Genomic DNA, 12,555 nt, shown 5'->3' with positions numbered 1-12,555 from the left:
TCAGGTCATGATCTCACAGCTTAGAAGTTCGAGCCCTGCGTCAGGCTCTGTGCTGACAGCTCAGAGCCTGGATCCTGCTTTGGATTCTGTGTCTCCCTCTCTCTCTGTCCCTTCCCTGCTCACGCTCTGTCTCTCTCTCAAAAATAAATAAACATTAAAAAAAATTAAAAAACAAACAAAAAGTTTACTGCAAACAAGGAGTACGCAGCAGAGAAGGAGCTTCTCAGGCGGAGAAGTAGCATGAGAAGCTTTACTTCCAGAGTCACCTCTGTGGCTCATGGTTTTTCAGGGGCTCCATATCCCCTGGTCTGCAGTGTTCCTTTGTTTCGTGTGATTTCCATTCCTCTCTCTTGTATGTGAAGAACACAGAAATTCACTTGAGGATACAGCCAAGGAAGAAGGCTTGTTCCACTTCAGACTGTAGTGGGTGGTGGAAACTGCCTATTGAGAGACTATCTGGTGGAAAAAAGCCACTATTTCCTTCCTGAAAAACACCACACGCACGCACGCACACACACACACACACACACACACACACACACACACACACACTACCCCTGACATATAATCAGGAGAAGGCCACAGAGTCAAATGACCGAGGGAATAGGCTTGAGGTGGCTCGATACACTTGAGCTCTTAGTCCTACCAGGAGGCTGAGAAAGTCACTTTATCTGAGCCTCAGTTTCCTGTGAAATGGGCATAATAGTTGCACCCAACCTCCTAGAATTGTTGCATAAAGCGAAAGGACCCCCACACATTCCCTTAGTTATCTGACAAACGTTTGCTGAGAATCATCTCTGTGCCAAACACTGCTCTAAGCTCTGGATTGCTGCAGTGGGCAAAACCATGGAGTCCTCATGGAGTCCATAGTCTACGTGGGGAGTTGGACACACATCAAACCGACCAATGAGCGCACAGCATAACGTCTGGTGTCACAAGGGTTATGGGACGCACTTACCAGAGCTCCTGACTCAGAGCTCTGATTTCTTCATCTCTTCTGACTTAGGACCTACATGTGAGGGGGAAGTAATACCAGGAAACGTGAAGGTTAAAGCTTTAGGAATTCGTGGCAGACAACCTCCCAGATGGCCCCCAGTGATGCCACTTCCTCATATTCACACTCTGTGTCATCCCCTCCTTTGGGTGCTGCTGGACTGGTGACTCAATTCTAACAAACAGAACACTGCCACATGTATGGGATGTTACTTCCAAAATTAGGTTACAAGAACACTTGGCGTCCCATCCTCCACCCCACCTTCTGTCTCTCTGTCTCTCTCTCTTGCTTGCCAGCTGCCATTTTGTGAACTGCTTTATCGAAAGGCTCAAGCGTCAAGGAACTGTAAAAATGTCCAGGCAACAGCCAGTGAGGAACTAAGGCCCTGAATCTAACAGTCGACAAACAACTAAATCCTGCCAACAATCATATAAGTGCGCATAGAAACAGATCTTGCCCTAGTCCAGCCTTCAGATTAGACCCCAGCTCTGGCTGACAGCTTGACCACCATAAACACTGAGTCAGTGAACACTTAACATCATTGAATCTTACCTGGTCCCTTGAGGAAGGCAGTGTGAGAGAATCATCACTGATCAAGTGTCTGCTTCAGACATTGTACATTTATGATCACATTTATCTTCACAATAATCTCTGAGTAAGATTTTTTAATTTCTTTTAACGTTTATTGATCTTTGAGAGAGACAGAGAGACAGAGTGTGAGGAGGGGAGGAGCAGAGAGAGAGAGGAAGACACAGAATCTCTGAGCTGTCAGCACAGGGCTCGACACAGGGCTCGAACTCACAAACCGCGAGATCATGACCTGGGCCCAAGTCAGGCACTCAACTGACTGAGCCACCCTGGCGCCCTAAGGAGTTAGAGATTGTAATCCTCTTTTCACAGATAGGGAATCTGAGTCCCAGAGAATTTAAGAGAGTGGCTCAAAATAACCCAGGGAAAACTGAGGTTCAAAGTCAGATCCTTTTGGTTCCAAAGAATTTCTACAACACCACACCAAACCTTACTGCCTTCTAAAACAAAAAATCCCCAATTCATAAAACCCAGAATGCGTTTGCAGCTTGAAAGATACTGCGCTCACTAGGTAAAGGCACTCAGCACATCCAACAGAACTTGATTTCTTATGTAATACAATTCAGCTCCTAGAAAACTTTTCTGGATGCATCTAATTATTGTAGTTCCCACCACCACCCCTCAAAACAATGCTGAGCAGGAGAGGTCTCCCAGCTAGAAATTAAATCATCCCCGAGCTGCCAAATGTACACACTTTTTTTTTTTTTAAGTTACCAGGCTAATCTACAGAAAAATCCTGCTGGGAACCAACAGAATTCTTGTAATTCATGTTTAATATAGTCCCTAGCTTACAGAAGAGACATCTATTGACATTTCCTAATGAAAATGTTGCACCATCTGAAAAAAGGATGAAATTTTTACCCCTCGTTAAAAAAAAAAAAAAAACATGCAGCTTGTTATTTTAATGCCTCAGTTTTACTGCCCCTTGAATGAAGTTGTCTACACCCTTAAAAGGGTGATTTTTCACTCGTGACCAGTCCTGGAACCAAGAAACAATTATAGGAAAACAAATTTAACCTTCAATTTATCATCAGAGCCATGTTGCCAGTTTTCCTAGCAGGCAACATTTTTTTTTTCTTTCTCTGTGGGAAAGGGAGAAAAAGTGGGTTCATTAAACGTGTAAGCCTATCATGCTCACAGCGAGAAGTCTGCTTAGGATTCTCTCTCCCTTCCCCTCTGCCCCTCCCCTGCTCGCGCTCTCTCTCTCTCTCTCTCTCTTGAAATAAAAAAACTTTAAAAAAGCGTAAGCCCACTCTTGGCATATTAATTTGAGGGGAAAAATTCTCATAGAATTATATACATTTACAGCGTCCAGTGTGGTAGCCATCAGCTACATTTGGCTATGTGTAGCTGCACTGCCAACTTGAATGAGGCTATTCTGAGTTATGATCTCCCCAGGTACAAAACGCAAACTAGATCAAAGATAGGACAAAAAGAATGCCAATGATCTCAGTAAGATTTATGTTGATCGTATGTTGAAATATAATATTTAGATATATAGAAGCAAATAAAATAATATTAAAGTTAACTAACTCCACTGGTTTCTTTCTGCTTTTTTTTTTTAAATCTTTTTAACGTTTATTTTTGAGAGAGAAAGAGAGAGACAGAGCATGAGCAGGGGAGGGGCAGAGAGAGGGGGAGACACAGAATCCAACGCAGGCTCCAGGCTCTGAGCTGTCAGCACAGAGCCTGATTCAGGGCTCGAACTCACGAACCATGAGTTCATGACCTGAGCTGAAGTCGTAGGCTTAACGACTGAACCATCCAGGTGCCCCTCTTTATGCTTTCTTAATGTGGTTGCTGGAAAAATGTTAATTTCATATGTGGCTTGGATTTGAGGCTCACAACATACTTCTTTTGAACAGCGCTGATGTAGACAATAGTTTATTTGGTAAATAAACACATGATCTACCGCTGTTCCTTGTGCCACAGTTGAATATAAATCCACTTGAAGATCACTCACTTAGGAAGAACTTTTTTCTTTCCTATTTCTCCAACTGCATGATTCTGCCTCCAGAGCCTGTTGACCTTATATTCTAGACATCCAAGTTAATTGATATAAAAGCGATTTTAATATCATAATGTCATAATATCAGTAGGACAAATGTACCACAGGGCCAAGAAGGGAGGAGAAGAAATGAATAGAGAAGAGAGAAACCATCTTTTGAAATAACATGAACATTTGACACTTGAATTCTGAAAAGAACCCAACACTGAATAAGATTTCCATTGTCAGTCGGGAAATTTATAAAGTAATTAACTAACAAGGCAAAAGTCACAGGAGATATTCACTCAGTGACAAATGCCAAGAAAATGATTCCAGCATCCCTAGGTTTGATTACCTTCCCCAGGTAACTGACTTTTCTTCACAAACAGGTAAACAGTAGATTTTAATTAGAGTACTCACAAAAAAAAAACCATCTGGAAGGTAAATAGATTTACGTTTTTAATCGGACATTATTGGAACATTTTCCCACACTGTGAAAACTCTGTTTTAATAATTTAAGTTGTTTTGCTCAGAGTACCTCAGCCTACTTCTTTGAAACACCTCTTCATTTCACGCTAGATTCTTTGGGCTTGATTGACTTTAATGTTTAAAAGCTTAATTCCGAGAGCTGTCTGACTGCCTGATCGGGGGCTGCTGCTGTGTGGGTTTGTAGTTCAACTTGGTTTGGGGGGGGGGGGGTTGTGCAGAGAAAATGGTTTTTTTGGGGTTTCTTTTTTCTTTTTCTTTTCTTTTCTTTTTTTTTTTTTTTTTTTTTTTTTGCATTCTTCAGTGAATTCTCACACCCAGTGTGGAAGGGAGAGAACAAAAAGCACCAGGAAGGGAAATTTTTTTACAATTTCCAGAACCCTTCAGCATACGTATAATGAAAACACAGTAGAATTGCAGGTTTTGTTGGCTTCTGTCAGGCAGTACCATACCTCCTTCAATGTAGCTAGTGCTTTCTACCCCATTGTTCAAGCCAGAAATCAACACGGACCCCTTGCATTCCTTCACTCCCCAACATGATCAGTTACCATGATTTGTATATTCTACCCACTGAATGTCTATTGAATGCAATTCACCCCTTCTCCTTCCCTCCTGCCCCTTCCTTACCTGAGACCCCCATGTGTCTCTGCCTGGGTGGCTTCAACTCTCTCCTAACTAAACTTTTCAGATCGTGTCTTGCTCCTTCTCAATCTCCTGGAAACCTCCGTGGCCTCCATTGCCCACAAGACAAGTCCAGACTTAGCTAAGTATATTCTTAATGAGCTGCTGCTGAGGCTGACGGTCATGGGGGCCAGGGGCAGAGAGAAGGGTGAAAGGTGAGACCAGATGAGTAGGCAGGAGACTTTTGGTTATTGTAAGGAGTTTAGTCATTATCCTGTGAGCATTAAGAAGTCACAAATGGTCAATTTTAAGCAGGGACATGGCAGGAACAGATTTGCATAATCTGTTTTGTTAAAAGCAAGGGTTCTTGAATTAAAATAAAAACAACAAGGGTTCTGGAATCAAACTTGAGTTCAAAGTCTGACCATGCCACTTAGCTCTGTGTCCTTGAGCAATTTCTTTAACTTTTCTGAGCTGGTTTCTTCAACCATAAAATGGAGGTTAAGTAGGCACAATTATGATATCTAAATGAAGTAGCACTTAGCATACTATTCAGCTTTTAGTAAGCACCCTACTAATTAGAACTAAATATTACTATTAATAACTCCTAATCTTTCTGTTTTTTTTTCCAAGAAGCCCTCCATGAGCCCTCAAGACTGAGTTAAGCTTCCTCCCCATGTGCTCTAGTAACACCCTGCATTTATCTCTGTCTGTAGGATTTATGAGTTTGATCATAATTGCCCATTAAGATCGCCTATGGGTTCTTTCCCCCACTAAACCGTAGCTTCCTAAGGTGAGAACTAGGGCTGACATGGTGAGAGTTCCTTCCATATTTGCCAAATAAAAGAATACCTTAGGGAACCTGAGTGACTCAGTCAGTTAAGCATCCAAGTCTTGGTTTAGCCTCAGTTCATGATCTCACGGTTGGTGAGACTGAGCCCCCATTGTGCTCTGCATTGGCAACGCAGAGCCTGCTTGGGATTCTCTCTCTCTCTCTCTCTCTCTCTCTCTTCCTATCTCTCTCTCTCTCTCAAAATAAATAAATAAACATAAAAAGGAGAATATCGGGGCGCCTGGGTGGCGCAGTCGGTTAAGCGTCCCGACTTCAGCCAGGTCACGATCTCGCGGTCCGTGAGTTCGAGCCCCGCGTCGGGCTCTGGGCTGATGGCTCGGAGCCTGGAGCCTGTTTCCGATTCTGTGTCTCCCTCTCTCTCTGCCCCTCCCCCGTTCATGCTCTGTCTCTCTCTGTCCCAAAAATAAATAAACGTTGAAAAAAAAAATTAAAAAAAAAAAAAAAGGAGAGTATCTTAGATTGTTTCATACTTCGATTTGCACGATCACTTCTGTCCCATCTTTATTCCCACTTTGCAGTTAAGGAAACAAAAGCTCACAAAAATCCAGTTTTAAGCCCAAAGTCCTATAGTCAATAAGCATCAGAGCTGCAACTCGTCTCTGGTTCTGTATCTCACCATGGCCTGGGAGAAGAGAAGCTGAAAATCAGTAACACCCTCGAAAACGACCTTCCAAGAGGAAAATGGGTGTTTTCACAAAGCTTCGTGAAATGGCAAAGTGAAGAATAAAATGTTTCAGCTGGAAAAATACTAGGTAGCCAGAAATCAACCCCAATCTTACCAGAAATAATAATTCCAGGAAATGGAGCCACATACTCAAAAGGGAATATACTCCAGGATACACATAATAAAGTCACCTTGGCAATGCTTGTGCCTTTGTGGCCAAGCCAGGGAGGGATTGAATTTAAAAGAGCATTGCAAGGAGGACATTTGCCCAAGCTAGCCCATCCTAAGAGGTGTGCCAACCCACCCCACAATGTCCAGCTCCCTGCCATATAATTGTAAGCCTGATCACAGCAAAACTCCAGAGTAATTGCGATGAAAATTTCCAAGGGGGAAAGATCAGAAGGTGGTAAAGCTAGAAGCTGTCCACGTAGGCCAGTTGGCTCAAATGTCACAGCATGGTGCCAATGAAGTCAAAGTTGATACTGGTATGGGCCAGTTGGCTTTGCACTGAGGGGGAAAGATGTTCTATGGTCACTGGCTAGAATCTTCATCCTCACTTGCCCTGCCAATGCCAGTAGTTGCAATCAAAAGGGAATCGGGTGAAAGAGTTTAGAGAACTTAATGCCAATCTTGACGACCAGGACTGACATTCAGGTAGCACACATCAATACAGACAGCCATCTGTCAGAACAAAACACCTCTGGACTAGTTGGCAAATAGCACCGAGTCCCCTGAGTGCCTCCCACATCACCCCAGCTGCCCAACTCCTCCCCAAAGCAAGAGTGAGAAGTGCCAGGAAAGGAAGAGAAGCATAGTTTCCATGAGTTTCCAGTATTGGGGGGATGGTCTGATTTTACAGGATTTACCAAACATGTACAAAATGAGGCAATGTTTATAAATTTGAGTATTTTTCTATTTAAGTAACATAACAAATGAGAAAGAAAGTCTCAACATGCATCTTGAATTTTGGTTCCAACATTAGTCTCCCTGGGACTGGAAAAGTTTTTCCATGAGAATAATAACAGCAAATATTTATTAGGAGTTTTATGAGTTGGGATTCCCCAGAGCAGAGCTTGAGACAAGGACTTGGGTGCAGAAAGTTTACTGGGAAGTGATCCCAGGAAGCAGAAGTGAGGGAGGGAATGTAATGGCAACAGCTAGAGAGAAGTCAATGAAAAGGTGCATTTCTTGAGCTGGTAAATGTGGGCAACTGAGGCTCATCCTAACTGTGACCCTCTGGGATCCGCATAGACCACACCTCAAATTATCCCTCTGAATCGGGGAATGAGACATTTACCCACAGATTCCTGTCTCCCATTGGTTGAGAATTAAATCTCTGCATTTCCAGGTTGCCCCACTTTGGAAAAGACCCTGAGGTAGAAAAGCTGAGACACTCAGTGGATGTTTGAGGTGGGACCCGGCCAGGGTTGGGGCGGGGGGAAATCTGCCCCTGTGGCCACAGCCCAAATCCCATGTGGGCCACGTGAAGAGGCTTTCCATATACCAGGTACCTTACATTCAATAGGCAGGTCCTATTATTTTCAGAAGAAGAAACAGACATGGAAAGGTAAAGTATCTTATTAAATGTCGCAGAAATGGCTGAAATTCAAACCTGTGTTATCCAACTTCTGAGTCTAAACTTTTAGCCATAGGAAAAAATTGCTGATAATGAGACTCCAGAAAAGAAAAAAAAAGAGCAACGCTTTGCAGGTGGGGTGGGAGTGAGGGAGAAACAAGAGTAGAGAAGATTTTATGTTTATACACTCCCTTCTTCGTATGGAAATAGAGAAAGATAGCCAATCTGGCTGTAGACTTTAAAAACTCTGAAAAAAATGTCTCCTAATGACTTGACACAGAATTACAGACCAGTCCCTTCCCCCAAACACTCAAATGTACTGTGTATATAAAGGTGCACGTGTTGCCCATTATTCCAATGAAATCCTAATGGGTTTCGAGGCCACTGATGATTCACACCACAGCTCTAGGGAGGCTGTGGACCTGTTTAGTGCAATTCTTGACACAGTCTATGATTCTTCTTGGCTTGGATTTTTTTTTAAGAGGTCAAGAGTATTGCTTTCTATGAAAGGAACAAAACAAAAATGTGTTGGATAACATTAAAGACAGATGACATTTAGAGACCTAAGCAGAGCTGTTATGTCCATGTTCAGCTGGTCTACCCATAAAGCGAATGAGAATTACAATTGGGGATGAATTTATGAACAAGCCCCTCATACCAGCAGGAATGCGGGGTAATGTTTTATATGTGATGTGCCAGCCATCTGCAGAGCTAAGCAAACCTGGAGATCAGAGATATTAGGCTCCTGTCAGGTTCCAGGTAAATGATCTCCAAGGAGCTGAGGGGAAGCTTTCTGCACAGATGATAAAGACCACTGAAATGACATGGTTCCTCTCATTAGATCTCTTCCTGCTTTATCTCCTCCGGGTCACGCCCTGCGCTCACTCTCAATTTGATTTCACTGGAAGGTTCTGTAAGTGAATTTGGAGCTTCTGAGTCATGCCTGAGACGCAGCAGGCTGCTCTCATTCTCTGCCCCTGGGCCCTCCTGTCCAACAAGGGTTCTCAAGCATGCTGTCTGTCCTCCTTTAAATGAGATGGCGATGGGACGTGTGACCCATTTCTCGTGGGGACTTGGTAAGCCACGATTAGGAAGCCACTACCCATATTTTTCTACTATTGGAAGAAAAAGAAGTAGGAAATGCTTGAAAGTTCTACAATACCCAAAGAGAAAGAAGCTTGCAGGTTGCAGCGGTAGAAAACATGGTAATTGTTTCCTGTTATGTGACGCTATGAAAGCCATCACACCTAAGGTCAGTCCTAAAGGGAAGTATCATTTGGTGAAGCCCAGGCCAAACAGACAAAACTAATTAACAAGTTTTTAACCAGAGGCTTCCAGAAATTAAAAAGATTCTGATTTGTAACATCTCACATATACCCAACGTGTCTCATAATCTCGTTTCTTTCCTCCCCGTTTTATACACTGCACACTACCTAGCACCCTCTTCCTGAAATTTTCCATAAACAGTAATTAGGATCATTCATTCAACACCTATTCACTCCCTTCCCTCCCCCACTGTGGGACAAGGAGACTTCCCACGCCCACTGATGGCCAACTGGCCATATAACTTGCTTTAGCCAATGGAATATTAGCAGATGCAAAAGGAACAGGGGCCTTAAGTGTGCTTGTGGGTGTTGGTTTGACCCCTTTTGCTCCAGTGATCTACCATGACAGCATCGTCCTGGGTATTTTCTGCTCATTCAATATGGGCCCCAGATCAAGCATAAACCCTGGAACCATGCCCAGGGAGCCCACAGCCTGAAGCAGAACTACCCAGCTGAGCCCAGCCACTGTCAGTCTGCTTGTAGACAATGGCAGCCCCATGTGTTGTTAGCCACTGGGGTTTGAGTGGTCTGTCCCTGGCCAGTGTGTCTTTGTCGTTCTCCTCGCTCATTCTTCCCAACTCTAATTCACAAAAGCCCAAAAGAATGGCAGCCCCGCTCTTCAGAAGAGAAGGAAGGGAGAGAAATACAATGAAGCAAAATCAGAATCCTCTCCAAGGCTTGGAGAAAGGAAAAAAGGCTGGAACTCTTCACGTGTTGGTAATTGCTGAATTGTCACACCCATACTAATAGCTACCATTTAGCTGTTCTGCGACAGGCACGGTGTTAAACCCTTTATAAACCTGAACATATTTAATCCACCCAGTGTCCCAAAGAGTCAGAATAAATAGCACCATTTGACAGAAAGAAAACCGAGTCTTACAAGGGGTACCTATCTTGTTACAAGGCGCCAGAGCTGGGATTAAAACTCAGGTTTAGGCAAAGCCCATATTAGTGCACAACCTGGGCAGTGAACCAGTCCCAAAATGAAATACCATTCTTAAATGTAACAAATTGGCAAAGATTAGAAACACTCTAACACTGAGTACTGGCGCCGGTATGAAAGCGGCATCCCATAAAATACAGGTGAGAATGTAAATTGGTGCTAACCTTCTGGAAAGCAACCTGGCAATATTTATTAAGAAGCTGAACATTCACATACCCTTTGAACCAGTAATCCCACTTCTTTGATTACCTTCTAAGCAACTAATCAAGATGCTGCCAAAGATTCACGTTCAGGGTTGTTTTTCAAGCCATTGCTTAACACAGCGAAAAATTGAAATCAACTAAAATATAGAATAGTTGCAGAATAGTTAAATAATTGGTATTTGCTACTGGCTAGAAATATACGCGGCTTGTAAAATATGGTTAAAAATCATATTTTGGTGAAATGGAGCAAAGTTGGTGCTCTGGGCTGAATGTTTATATCCCCCACCCAAATCCATATGTGGAAATCCTACCCCCAAGGTGATGGTATTAGGAGGTGGGGGCTATGGGAGGTGGTCGGGTCATGAGGGCAGAGTCCTCATGGAAGGGATTCTTGCCCTTATAAGTGAAACCCGAGAGGGCTCCCTCACCCCTTCCACCGTGTGAGGACACAGCAAAGCGTTGCCATCTATGAATCAGGAACTGGGTGTTCACCAGATCCTGAGTCTTCAGGCAAACTGATCTTAGATTTGCCAGCCTCCAGAGCTTTGAGAAATAAATTTCTGTTGTTTCTGTTCTGTTGAAGTTACCATTCTCAGGTATTTTGTTATAGCAGCCTGAATGGACCATGACAGTTCGCGGTACTGTCTAAACGGGGGGGGGGGGGGGGGGAGTAGGATATAAAACTGACTATATACTGTGACTCCAGTTTGGAGAAAGAGTAAGATAATACAGAGTGTGCAGTAATTCTGCATGATGATTATTATTTCCTATGGCATTTTTTTTGCATCTCTGAACATTTTTTATATTTCTCAAATTTTATACAATAAGCGAATATTACTTTTATACCTAGAGAAACATACTTAAACATATATATATATATATATTATATATAATTTTTTTTTTTGAAAAGACAGCAACTATTCTCCCTGTCAAATATACGCCCTATGAGGACAGGATTCATTATCTGTGTTGTTCACTGATGTGTGCCCAGAATAGTGTCTCCTATAGTGTGGCTCCTAAAATATGCTCAGCAAATATCCGCTGAGTGAACCAGAGGTACAGTCTCCAGCACGTGCAAACCCAGCCTGTACGGTGAGGTTTATCCATTGCTGCGTAAACAGCGGTCCTCGAAACAAACGCTTTAAAAGGCTCGTACATTCTGAGGCCAGAACTTCATACAGGACACAGCACCTGTCTTGCTACCTGGTGCCTGGGGCCTTACCCAGGAAGACATAACTAGCTGGAGGTGACCTGCAATGCTAAGAGCAGGAATCATCTAGAGGCTTCTTCCCTCACATGCCTGGTGCCTGGGATGGGATGACTCAGAGGCTGGACTCAGCTGGGACTCCCAACAAGCATCTACACACACGCCGTGTCTCCATCCAGCTTGGGCTTCCGCGGTGGGTTTTGCATGAGCAAGAAAGGAACGTTTACTATACTAAGACATTGATGCTTTGGGATTTGCTGCTGCAGCGGAGTCTATCATATTCTGGATTAATACAATGATTCTCAGATACACGGCTATGTCATGTAATGTGACGTACCTGAATTTATCTTGTCTTCTTGTCTCTGTGAGCCTGGAGGTCAACCTGAGCAGCGCTGCCGCTCAGCGAGGCACGTGAGATCCACACGACCCAGGCCAGGGTGCCCCCCCCCGCCGTGGCATTTCCACACGTGGCCTTGGACAAGTTACGGAATCTTTCTGAGCCTTGGTTTTCCCATCTGCAAAATAGGAATGATGATGTTTGTCTCGGGATTGTTGTAAGAGTGAAATGAGATGAAATATCTATTATAAGGGACTTGAAACAGCAAAAGCACTTATTAAATGTTCATTTTTGTGTTCGTTCTGCTATTATACAGGGTCCACAAATGTCTTTATCTGATGGCTAGGGTGGTGCCAGCTGTGCACAATTAAACAAAAAAAAGTCATCACACTCAGGGAGAATTTAGCATGTTTCATGTGGTTTGGATTGGGGGGTAAAAGACAAAAGAGGAGACTGAAGCCCTAAAGCCACAGATAAGAAGTAAAAAAAAAACCAAAAAACAAAAAACAAAACAAAAAAGACACTTCCCCTTTGGATGTATTAAATATCTACTTATTTATATAGCGCCTGGTTCCATATAAGAAGAGAGAAGGCAGACTTCATGCCATCTCATAATTTGGAAACAAAAACAGACGTTAAAACCAAAATGGGGATATAAAACAGAAGCCGAAAGTATCTCCAAAAAATCTTACCAGGGAAGCCTCACTGCAGACTTTGGCTGAGTGCTAAGCTCTCGAGCAGATTGCACAGAAAGGCCTCTTGCCATTGTAC

Source organism: Prionailurus bengalensis, chromosome D1 (genome assembly GCF_016509475.1).
Source record: "Prionailurus bengalensis isolate Pbe53 chromosome D1, Fcat_Pben_1.1_paternal_pri, whole genome shotgun sequence".
Classification (NCBI taxonomy): Eukaryota; Metazoa; Chordata; class Mammalia; order Carnivora; family Felidae; genus Prionailurus; species Prionailurus bengalensis.
Note: the sequence above shows the minus strand (reverse complement) of the source record.